Genomic DNA, 13,505 nt, shown 5'->3' on the forward strand with positions numbered 1-13,505 from the left:
TTACAGTCACAGCTTCCTCCTCTCACATCACAGCCCCCCATATCACAGCTTCCCCCTCACATCACAGACCCCTGATGTCTCACATTTGAGACAGAGAAAGGGACTGAGGACAGAAATTCCCCAGTCCCTTTCTGTACTCCCACATGGAAGAAAAATATATTTTAAATATATTTTAAAAATATTCTTTCCAAATATATTGACATATATTTGAAATATATATATATATATATATATATATACACATACTGTATGTTGAAATGCATTTTATTTTCAAATATATTGTATATCTTTAAAAATACATTTAATCTACATTTTTGGAATACATTTACAAATATATGTAAAAATATATGTTAAAATTACTTTTTTATGTTTTAAAAAAAATCTGAACATATATTTTTAAAAATATGTCTTATATATTTTGTAATATATTAAAAAATACATTTCAGCATGCAGTATATATATATATATATATATATATATATCTTGAATACGGGCAAATTGCAGTATTTCAAATACAGTGGGGATCGAACGTTTGGGCACCCCAGCTAAAAATTTGTATTAATGTGCATAAAGAAGCCAAGGAAAGATGGAAAAATCTCCAAAAGGCATCAAATTACAGATTAGACATTCTTATAATATGTCAACAAAAGTTAGATTTTATTTCCATCATTTACACTTTCAAAATAACAGAAAACAAAAAAATGGCGTCTGCAAAAGTTTGGGCACCCTGCAGAGTTAATATCTTGTACTGCCCCTTTGGCAAGTATCACAGCTTGTAAACGCTTTTTGTAGCCAGCCAAGAGTCTTTCAATTCTTGTTTGAGGTATCTTTGCCCATTCTTCCTTACATAAGTCTTCCAGTTCTTTGAGATTTCTGGGCTGTCTGTCACGCACTGCTCTTTTAAGGTCTATCCATAGATTTTCAATTATGTTGAGGTCAGGAGATTGTGAAGGCCATGGCAAAACCTTCAGTTTACGCCTCTTGATGTAATCCCCCGTGGATTTTGAGGTGTGTTTAGGACCATTATCCATTTGTAGAAGCCATCCTCTCTTTAACTTCAGCTTTTTCACAGATGGCATCAAGTTACCATCCAAAATTTGCTGAAATTTTATTGAATCCATTTTTCCTTCTACTCGTGAGATGTTCCCTGTGCCACTGGCTGCAACACAACCCCAAAGCATGATTGATCCAACCCCATGCTTAACAGTTGGACAGAGGTTCTTTTCATTAAATTCTGTGCCCCTTCTTCTCCAAACGTACCTTTGCCAAAAAGTTCAATTTTAACCTCATCGGTCCACAGAACTTGTTTCCAAAATGCATCAGGCTTGTCTATATGTTCATTTGCAAAGTTCAAACGATGATTTTTGTGGTGAGGACGTAGAAGAGGTTTTCTTCTGATGACTCTTCCATGAAGACCATATTTGCACAAGTATCTCTTTATAGTGGAATAGTGTACCACAACTCCAGTGTCTGCCAGATCTTTCTGGAGGGATCGTGCAGTCAAACGTGGGTTTTGAATTGTTTTTCTCACAATCCTGCGAGCTGTTCTGTCTGATATTTTTCTTGGTCTTCCAGATCTTGCTTTAACTTCCACTGTTCCTGATGACTGCCATTTCTTAATTACATTCCGAACAGAGGATATTGACATCTGAAAACGCTTTGCTATCTTCTTATAGCCTTCTCCAGCTTTGTGAGCGTCAACTATTTTTAGTTTCAGTTTTCTAGACAACTGCTTAGAAGAACCCATAGTGCTGATTGTTGGGGCAAGGTCAGATGAGTCTGGGCATTTAAAACCTTTGAGATTGACATAACCTGGTCTTCCCAGACGATGATTGAGAACAATCCATGACACTGGCAGGTCTCAGCTTGGCAAAGGGGGCAGTGCATGCTATAAATTCTGCAGGGTGCCCAAACTTTTGCAGACACCATTTTTTTGGTTTCTGTTATTTTGAAAGTGTAAATGATGGAAATAAAATCTAACTTTTGTTGACATATTATAAGAATGTCTAATCTGTAATTTGATGCCTTTTGGAGATTTTTCCATCTTTCCTTGGCTTCTTTATGCACATTAATACAAATTTTTAGCTGGGGTGCCCAAACTTTCGATCCCCACTGTATATGTCAATATATTTGAGTAGAATATTTCTAAAATAGATTTCGAATAGATTTTTCTTCCATGTGGGCTGGACAGTGAATAAATGGGAAGTGCTGTGAGGCTTCCTGTTCAATCACAAACTGTAGCATAGTAAACACAGTACCATTACCCATCACTGACTGTGTTCATTCAGAAAAATAAGGGGCCAGTAAATTACATATTTAGAGGTTCCTTCCCACTCAACATCCTGAAACATCCTCCACAGCAGCTGGTGGGAAAGGAGAGGAAGGAAGCCAGCAACACTGCATGGCAGGGAAGGAGGAGGGCATGGAAGCTTGTCAACAGAGGAAAGAGGAGCCTGTAGAGGAGGGCCATATTTAATGGAACTGACCTGCTGTATTTTCCTCCCTACAGCAGCTTAATGCTGCGCGGAGAGGGAGGAGTAGAAGTGGTCATTCAGTGGCTGCAGAGAGGAAAATACAGCAGATCGGTTCCACAAAATGCCGGCCCCACTGGCCCTCCTTTCCAGGTTTCAGGGTAGATTGCCATCAACGGGTTGCTGACCCTGCTCATTGAGCTCCTGCCATTGGATTGACACAATGTCACCTTCAGGTTAGAGGATATACTTCAGCCTCCACCTGCCTACATTGGTTGCATTTAAAAAATACATTTAACAATGTAATATTGATTACAGAGTTGTGTCTTTTATTTCTGCCTGGAGTTCAACTTTAATTTGTAGAAAGTATTGTTGTCCTTTTAGCATCCTTGAATTTTCTGAAGAGAAGGAAAGGTAAATTCTGAGCCATTTCTCTAATCCAGCCATATTTCTGCCCCAGTGTTCCCCAGAACTAAACAATACTCTTTAGGCATTTATCATTGCATGCGATTGCCATTATATTATGATTATTTGCTCCTTCTGTTTCACAAACAATGGTTATAAGCTCCAGGATAAACTCTCCTTTTACTGGTCGTGATGTTTGCAGAGTTTAATGTACGATTGTTGTCATAAACATCGTGTGCTACTTTGTTTCTCTTTTGCGAAGATGAGAGACATACAGCAAAGACGTCCTAAAAACGAATACATATGGAATGATCATAAACGATTGTTTATCTTGTGAAAGGAGCACCCGGCTTTTGATGAACACAATAAAGGAAAGTAAACATTAACCGAGAGCTTCTTTTTTTTGTCCGCTATGCAACTGATGACATGAGAGAAGGCTGCTGTGTAAATATGCCTGCAATTTTTCCTTTGTAACTGCCACTGGCTTTTGTTCAATGGTTCTGTCTTTCTTCTTAGGACATATTTTGAAAGTACAGCGAGTCAGGTTATATGGTGAGCGGACTCAAAGGAACGAAAAAGCTTTTTTAATATTTTTTGAAGTTCAGAATCGCCAACTTAAAGGGTCAGGCCACTTTAACCACTTGCCCTCCAGAGGATTTATCCCCCTTCCTGACCAGGCCATTTTTTGCATTACAGCGCTGCATTACTTTAACTGACAATTGCGCGGTCATGCAATGCTGCACCCAAATGAAATTTACGTCCTTTTTTTCCACAAATAGAGCTTTCTTTCGGTGGTATTCGATCACCTGTGCGGTTTTAATTTTTTGCGCTATAAAAAAAAAAGACTGACAATTTTGAAAAAAAAAACTATATTTTTTACTTTTTGCTATTAAACATGTCCAGTAAATTTAAAAAAAAAAAAATCAAATTTTGTCATAATTTAGACCAAAATGTATTCTACCACATGCCTTTGCTAAAAAAACTATGTAGATTAATTGGTTTACGTGAAAGTTATAGCGTTTAAAAATGGCGGTATATATACTGGAATTATTCTTATCCTTTTTTTTTACCAGTAACGGCAGTGATCAGCAACTTATAACATGATTGCGGGACCGCGGGACTGCGGTGGGCATTCTGACACTGGAGGGAACTGACTTGTGTCACTGATTATTGTTTACATACAGTTCTCTCCCCCTGTCGGTGTTACTCGGCGAGTAGTTACCAGCCAGGACCCGGTGATTATCAGCCGAGGCTGCGAATGGCGGCGCGGATGGGGCGTGCACGTGGCTCGTGCGCCCCCTACCCGGAATTGAAAAATGACATATATATTTGTGATTTTGCGCACCCCTGCTGCCCTGTAGCAGTATTTCTGCTATAGGGTGGCGGTAAAGCGGTTAAAGTAAGAATTCAGTTGTAGGTGGGGATTAACTATGATTATTATTCAGAATTTATATAGCACCAACAGTTTGTGCAGCGCTTTACAACATGAAAGCAGACAGTACCGTTACAATACAATTCAACACAGGAGGAATCAGAGGGTTCTGCTTGTTAGAGCTTACAATCTAAAAGAAGGGTCAAGTGATAAAAAAGGTAATAACAGCAGGGGATGATAATTGGCTGAATCAGTCCCTATGTTCCTATATGTCTTGGGTACAGTGAGCTCTCCTCTTTCATAATTCTCAACTTAACTGTTTCTGTCTACAAAGGATTTTTGGGTGGTATGACTCATCTTTGTGTGTTTCGGCTTCTCCTGTTACAGCCTGCATCGTTAACAATGGAAAAAATCTAGCAGGGATGGGGTGAGTCCCTCATAATGGACATGGTGGGTGCGCAGTTGCAGGGACTCAGGGCAGGTACCTCCCCAATAGACCCAATGAGAGATAGAAGAGTCATATATTTTACCTGCCTAGAGTGTTACCAGAATAGGAAGTGAGGGCTGGAAACAGAGAGCAATCAAAACCTTATGTAGGGCTATTCCTTTCCTATGTAGTTCAAAAAATTTGGATGAGGGTGAGCTTTAGAAAGTATTTGCATGTCATTACTTAAGTGCTAAAAATTAACTTTCCTTTTTATGATGTATGTAGGTAGAATTTTCTGGCAAAATACATTCAAATATTGCTTCCCCTTAACTGTAGAATACTAACCAGGACACTATCTGAATGAAGTTTGCATGTGCTCTCTGTGCTTGTGTGGGTTTCTTTCGGGTAATCCGGTTTCCTCCAACCACTCCAAAGACATACTTGTAGGTTAGTTGTCTCTTATCTGAATTGGCCCTTGTATGTAAACTCTTTGAGGGCAGGGACTGATGAAAATGTACACTATATAAATATATGTGAACTGTGGTGCTATATACAGTAAATACACAAACTGAATACAAAATACCTCTTGAAATTCCTGTCCTTTTCATGTGTTTCAGGCTGTTTCTCTTTATTTTTAGCCAGTGATTCTGCCAGTAACACACTTCCAGTCCTAGAATGACAACAGTCATTCACCAATCTGTATCAGGACAATATTATTATCATTATTATACAGGATTTATATAGTGCCAACAGTTTACGCAGCACTTTACAATATAAAGGGAGACAGTACAGTGACAATCAAATACAAGCGGGTTAAGAGGGTCCTGCTTATAACGGCTTACACTCTAATAGGGTGGGGCAAGTGGTACAAAAGGTTATAATAGAAGAGATAAAAGTTCAGTTAGTTGGAGGTGTGATAGACTTCCTTAAAGGAATGAGTTTTCAGGAATCACTGAATGGCAGCCACAGTAGGAGATAGCTGGACAGACTGAGGTAGAGCATTCCAGAGGATGGGAGAGGCTCTGAAGACGTCCTGGAGGTGAGCATAGGAGGAGGAAACAAATGAGCTAGAGAGCAGAGGACTGTTTGGGTGTTTTTTGGAGACAAGAATGGTAATGTAGCTTGGGGCAGAATTGTGGATGGCTTATATGTTGTTGTTAATATTTTGAATTTAATATGCTGGGCAATTGGAAGCCAGTGGAGGAATTGGCAGAGAGGACTGGCAGAAACTGAGCAGTTGGTAAGGTAGATGAGTCTGGCAGCAACATTCATGACTGAGGATGGGATAGCCTATTGTAGGCCTATGAGACGGGAGTTGCAATAGTCAAGGTTAGAGATAACAAGGGGATGAGTATCTTGGTAGTTTCATTAGTTAAAGTTAAAAAGGGGTGAATTTTAGAGATGTTACGGAGATGAAGTCTACACGCTTTTGACAGTGATTGGATTATTGGCTGAAAGGATAGGTCAGAGTCTAGGATTACACCTAGTACCCTGGCATGAGGGGAAGAACTGATAGTTGCATTATTGATCTTGATGGAAAAAGTCATGGAGAAGGGCATGAGCGTGGTAATATTATCAGCTCAGTTTTAGAGAGATTTGTTTTATGGAAGTGGTGGGACATCCATGCTGTTATGTTAGTTAGTAAGTTAGTAATGCTAGAGGAGACTGAAGGGGTGAGGTGAGGAGTAGAGTAATAGATTTGGGTGTCATCTGCGTAGAGGTGGTATAAGCCGTGGGAGGTTATCAAGTGACCAAGAGAGGAGGTGTAGTTAGAGAAGAGAAGGGGGAACAGAGCCTTGGGGAACCCCTACAGAAACAAGAAGTAGAGAAGATTAGAAACAGGTTAGGACTACAGGACTCTGCTCCAGACAGGGGCAGACTGACCATTTGGAAACTCGGGCACTGCCCGAGGGCCCGGGGTCAGTAGGGGGCCCCATGAGATGCCCCTGGTACCTTTTTCATAGGCTTTTTTGAGTTTGGGCAAGGACACAGGGGCCCCATGATCCCCTATTGCTCAGGGACCCCATGAGTTGTCAATCTGCCCCTGGCTCCAGATATAGGTAACTGAAAACTGTCAGCACAAGAATCACAGAACACAAGAAGTTATCAGCTTCTGGAAGATTCTGAAACGATCATTGGGTATTTTTTGCACTTATTAAACAGATATAACATTCTTTCAGTGGTAAAGAGACTAACGTAGAGAAGATCATTGTTAGAATGCACACACCTTTTTAAACAGACACTGCCAAGTAAGCAAGATGACAGTGTCTTTGGAAAGAGCATTCCCTGACTCCCATGAACGCACCCTACCAGTGGTCTCTTGCAGTTCCTAGCTCTCCCACAACCAGTGCTGAAATTTACTATGTTGTCAACCTTGTAGAAGGGTGGCATTCATGTGACAGTGCTCAAGCTTAGTGATTGGTGCTTACATCATAACAGAGGAGCAGGTCACATGTTCCCATGTACCCGAAGTTGCGGGTTTCTTTGATGGCTTTGGAAGAGCAAGGAACTGTGAGAAAGTGCAGGTAAAGTAAGTATATGGTGTGGGATCCTTCCATAGGCATTATCACTTTGCTCTGCATAGTAATTATAATGAAAACAGAACATCCCACTTAGAAGTCAGTTTGGAAAAGGGCACGGTAAAACCTACATAAAAAATGAGAACGTTAGGAATCTGCAATAAAATTTGCTGAAAACCTTCCAATTTATATAGTACAAATGGAGTGATTCACTTTTTTTCTTCAATAAAAGCTGGGCTTTACTTTAAGGATAGTGGGTGGGGATGCACAAATCATTACATTATGTCCCTGTGGTCACCTATGCATACCAGAACAGACACAGCCTAGAATACACAGATATTTCTCCAACATGCTAACAGCTGCTTCCTGCTTATTAGCCCTCAGCAATGTAAAATATAGACACCTTGTCTTTTACAGATTAGGGCTTTGGGAGCAATGAAATAGTACAACTCATTTAGGTTATTTTTAGGGAGTCTAAATAATCCAAAAAGCTCTCCAAGCTCTCAGTGCTGTATAATATAGAGTTACTCTATTAAAGTAGAAGTCGTCTATATGTCATCACTACCATTACAGTTTTAAAAAGGAGTTATTTATTAATGTAGCGATAAGTGCTTGGGACCTTGTGGTCAGCTAAGAACCTTTGGCCCACCTCATCCTATCCTATATGTCATACCACCTCCTTACTTTCCAGCACATACCCCACAGAGTGCTTTATTAAAGCAGAACTTCACCCTAAACGGGAAGTTATGCTTTTAGGAATCCTCCTCTAACAATATTGGAGGTTAATTTTTTTTTTTTTGGGGGGGGGGGGCAGTACCTAGTTTTTGCAGGTATCTTCTCCCACTTCTGCTGGAATGGTTGTCCCCCTCGGCTTCCTGCCCACAGCCTCTTGGGACACATCACAGGGACCATTCACAAAGCACAGCATAACTCACGCATGATCAGTGGGAAGCTGCAAGGAGTCACAGCTGCCTTCCCACATTAATCATGCTGGTGCTGGGGACCTGAAGACCAATGAAGAGCTAGCTCGGATGAGGTTGGCACTGGACCCTGGACAGGTAAGTGCCCATATATTAAAAGTCTGGAGTGACAGTATATGTAGCTGCTAACTTTTAGGTTTTTTTTTCTACAGACTGAGGAATCTCTTTAAGTTGTCTTGTTCATAAAAGTTAACTCTTTGTCTCCTGTTCTGCAAAGCTCCTTTGTTGTCGAGAGCTGCTGTGGTCCATTACTTGTCCTATATCTAGCATTCCTGTACATGCAGTTTATTCTCTATTCTGTTGTGTACACTTCAGTATGGGAATTCCAGGTTCAGTGTCTACTCCTGCCTTAGCTGTCTAGAACAGGGGTGGGCAAACTTTTTGACTTGAGGGCCGCAATGGGTTCATATATTGGACCCGGGGGCTGGACCAAGAGTAGATGAATGATGTGTATGTGTCATCCATAGTAAGTATAGCAATATTCCCCCATAGTAAGCATAGTAATTAGTTCCCAATATAGTAATTCATCCCCCATAGTAATTCATCCCCCATAGTAATTCATCCCCCATATAGTAATTCATCCCCCATATAGTAATTCATCCCCCATAGTAATTCATCCCCCATATAGTAATTCATCCCCCATAGTAATTCATCCCCCATATAGTAATTCATCCCCCATAGTAATTCATCCCCCATATAGTAATTCATCCCCCATAGTAATTCATCCCCCATATAGTAATTCATCCCCCATATAGCAATTCATCCCCCATATTAATTCATCCCATATAGTAATTCATCCCCCATATAGTAATTCATCCCCCATATAGTAATTCATCCCCCATAGTAATTCATCCCCCATATAGTAATTCATCCCCCATAGTAATTCATCCCCCATATAGTAATTCATCCCCCATAGTAATTCATCCCCCATATAGTAATTCATCCCCCATATAGCAATTCATCCCCCATAGTAATTCATCCCCCATAGTAATTCATCCCCCATATAGTAATTCATCCCCCATATAGTAATTCATCCCCCATAGTAATTCATCCCCCATATAGTAATTCATACCCCCTATAGTAAGTCCCCCCTGTGTCAATTTACTTACCTTTGCTCCGCGCGTTCCTCTCGCCGTGTTCCCGCGCCGTTCCGGTCTTCAGGGCGGACTGTGAGAGGAGCCTAGCTCCCCTCACGTTCGTCACGCTGCCCGCCTACACACATCCTGACAGCCAATGTATCACGCTCCGCGGGCCGGATTAAAAGGTCCGCCGGGCCGTATACGGCCCGCGGGCTGTAGTTTGCCCATTGCTGGTCTAGAATCTAACTTTAGAACTTCTGACAGGGCTGTGATGAGGTGCTGCAAATGGGCTGTAGGGTAATATTGTACAAGCCACAGTTAGGCTGAACAGGCAGACATAAAGACACATTTTTTTTTTAATGCAAGCAGCGTAAGTACCAGAATTTGACCTGGTATCAGCTTTTTGCTTTCCCTGTACAGCAGAGCTCAAGCTGGAAGGATAAGTAGCACAACAGCCAAATAGTTCATATGTTGACAAGTAGTATGCCGACAGGCTGAGAAAGCAGAGTAGCAGAGAGTTCATCACTGTACTGCTTCTCCTTTCACTGTCCAGTAACAGACATGGAGTGGGTCATAACTATTTTTTTATTCGGGTCCTTGGATTAAACATTTTAGAAGCTCCTTGTTTAAGGCAATAGAGGGCGTCTAGCACACACTGGGGGGATTTTATATATGTGGTTGAGCAAAGTTCAAAGCTTTGCCAGGTTTGTACAGTTACTTGGGATCTCAGTGGGCTGTTTCCTTACCAGGTCAGAACCCTATTTTCAGCTGATCTTCTGCTAGTACTTACAAATTCTGTAAATATACCTGTGACAGACTCAACCAGGACAGGGGCTTTTGGAGGGGACTAGGGGCTAGCCTTCTACCCACTGATTATGATCAATGGAGGAGAGTGGGGATTTTGTCTGCTTCTCAGAGCATGGAAAAGAGCTCAGTTCAACCTCTGATCCCATGGAGAGAGCATAGTATTCTCTAATGATGACAATGACACGATGAGCACTGAGAGCGAGGCTTGGATTAGTTCACTGAATAAAGGCAATAAAGCTTCCCCTCTGGAGTGGATAGAAAGGTGTAATATTAATCTTGTACAGGTTAGTGGTCAGAGGAAATATGGTAGCCCTCCTGCAGACTGGGTTGGAGAAGCCCCTCCACTTGGGACAGAAATATTTATCAACAATATTCCTATGAAATCTATGAACATAAATTAATTTAACTTTTTCAGACTGGATCCAGGAAACATGAACCCCTTCTCAAGTTTAGTGGATTGTATGAGTTTTGTCTTATGATGACTTTTGTGATGGACAGATTACACAAGTGAATGCCAAACGCCTGAAAGACAGCATTTGTAATTTGCGTTGTGTATTTAGGGTTATGGATTTGTTGCCTGACTGTCTGGGGTGGGCTCCCTGACTAATCAAAGCTGGTCTGGGTGCCTGGCTGTTGTTTTGCTTACTGTTAATTAGATCGATGTTTAAATAGGTTACTGATAGCTGCTAGCTGTTCCTTAGATGTACTGTTAGATGTACTGATGATATTACTGGTTAAAGTTTGCATTGTTTAGGATAATGTGATCAAGCTCTTATCTGATTTTGTGTGGTATGAATTCTGTGTGATATTTCAATAAAAACAGTTCATGTTTGCACCTAAACTAGTGTCGTCTAGTTCTTGGATGCAATTCCCAGCTATAATACCTTGTTCCTGTGTTCCAGCGACAAGGATGCAGCTCTCTCTTGGAAATATATATATTTTTTTTATTTAAAATAAAACTTGCAACCAGCACACATTTTTTACAAAACCCAGGCATGGTGACAGGCAGTTTATCACAATTCCTATGGAGATTTTTTCTTGATTTAGCATCCCTGTGGCAGAATCAAATGTAAAAACACAACTGGGAAAAAATAAAATAAATAACTATATCAGTTCAGTTTTAGAGACAATTACCTCTTCTGTAACCTTCTGTAATTCCTCTGGTCTCTGCTGTGCAGGTAGACGAGTTGCCCACAGTGACTCTAAACTCCAGAATCCAGACGAAGGTGTGTCTCTGGCTTGTGATGCATATTGGATGTGGATGGATTTCATCGCTGGCCCAGAACTGGGTGGAAGATATGGGGACTATCCCAATAATCTCACTTACATTGGGCCAAGCCACGTTCATACTTTCCTCGTCTATCACCAAATTATTTCACAAAAGTATCAAATGTAATAAATACAGAACCAGGGCAGACCAGATTGTTATTTTGTAATTATATAGCAGTTATAGAGGAAAGAATGAGAAACAATACAGTTAGAAAACTGGGAAAATATCTGTATACTTCATAGTACTGTTAGACATACAGTCCTCATAAATCAGAGAGTGAGTAAGATTTTGTTTTTTTTGGCCCTGCAATTATTTTTTAAAAGGAGTATATTAATAAAGCAAATAATGAATAATTTGAAAGTTATTTACTACTTTTTCGCCACTGAAAAGAAGGGATTCATTTTTCATAAAAGCTTAACTCCAGGGAGATATAAAGAGCACAAATTATACAGCTCTATAATCCTTAGTACATCGATATGTGTAGTTATTATTGTCAGGAAGTGTAAGTGTTAGTAACAAGCTTAGGCATGTTTAGATCCTAGTCTACCTAAGCTATCCTGCAGTGAAGCTTGTATATGTATGGCAGCTGAGTGGGGAATGCCTCACCTGCTTATGATTGGCAGTGTGCAGGGACAGCTTCCTGATGGGATAGTTCAGGTGGGTTCGGACTAGGATCAAAACACGCCTGAGCTCATCCCTAGTAAGTACCTGAATTGGCCTGATATCAATCTGCTTCTGGTGCCACCAAGCAGAAGGTTGTTCAGCCAGTTTCCATGCTAAGGTCCACAGGAGAAGTGTATTTATTTTTTGAGATGGTGGGCCAGTGACACAAATAGCCATCTCCCAAGTTCTATAATCAGCTCAGACCCGTGCCGCAAGACCATGCCAAGAGTCAGACAAAAAATAATCTGCACCACTCTGACTTCAGTGGTGCGGATTACCAGGTGCATGACACCAAAGGAAAAATTTACTTTACCACCAGACTATGGACGTAAACATTTCTGGAAATTTTTAAGCCATGAGAAAAAAAACTTTTTTTTTGGAAAGTTTCAGAAAAATTAAAAAAAAAATTCAATGTGGAGTAGTTTTACAAATTGAAAGTCATTTTGTTACAGTGGGAATGTGAAATTCAGTGCAATTAAAAGTATTATGCTTGAAATTAAAGTACTGCTTCTTAAGTAAAAAAACTAAACTTGCTTTTTATAATTTGTGATGATCCAGTAGCAGCAGAAAGGGTTTCTGAAATGAGAACGCTGGAAGGAAAAGCTACGTGCACTTTCATTATGGTCATTATCATTTAATTCCATGAAGTATTTTCTAATGTTTTTAGGGCCCCTCTGACATGTAAGGATGTGTTTTGTCATCTGTGTAGCATTGGAAAAGAACATTTCTTCTCCCAATATTTGCAACTAGCAACTTTGCTCTCAGCAGAAACTGCACTTTGGAAATGTTTCCAAACTTTGGATGTTGGGCTCACCATTTTACTCAGAGAAGGAAAAGAAAAAACTATTTACTGAGCAAACTACATGCAAGCATTATGCTGTGATGGTGGAGAACATTAATAGGAATCATTGAAAGTGTTAATGATCTTGAAGAATAAAAAACTTTCCTTGAAATGCAATGCCATAATGTGCCAGGGTGCTAGTATACATCACATACTAGCACGTTATGAAAGACGTATCTTTAAAAGAAGCCCTCCAATGGTATGTTGTCACCGCTGAGGAGGCTTCCATCTTCATCCGGTCTTCATTTTGGGTTCACGGGGAGCGGCCACTTGACTGGCCGAGCCATGATGAGTCTTGGTCCAGGTACACAGCTCTGAAGGAATGGCACGGGTATGCTGTTTCTTAAGAGTGTATATATCGGTGAGGTCATCAGCTGCCACTCACTAGAATATCTCCTAAACGGTGCACGTTTAGCAGATTTTCATTTTACCCATAGGTAAGCTTTATTAAGCTTATCTGTACGTAAAAAAAAGGTTTACTGCCACTTTAAAGATTATAAAGATATACTAATTTGTCAGACAAATTGACCCTCTTACCTATCAATCAAGGCCTCAGAGGGGGACCAAAAGTATCATCTACTGTATCCCACCAATCACCCAACTGTAGGAGGTATAATATGGAACCCACAAGCAAACTAGTCTGGAGCCTTTCCCCCTTGAGGCAGAAATGC

This window comes from Staurois parvus, unplaced genomic scaffold (genome assembly GCF_062004578.1).
Source record: "Staurois parvus isolate SC_StPar_1 unplaced genomic scaffold, SC_StPar_1.0 ptg000010l, whole genome shotgun sequence".
NCBI lineage: Eukaryota > Metazoa > Chordata > Amphibia > Anura > Ranidae > Staurois > Staurois parvus.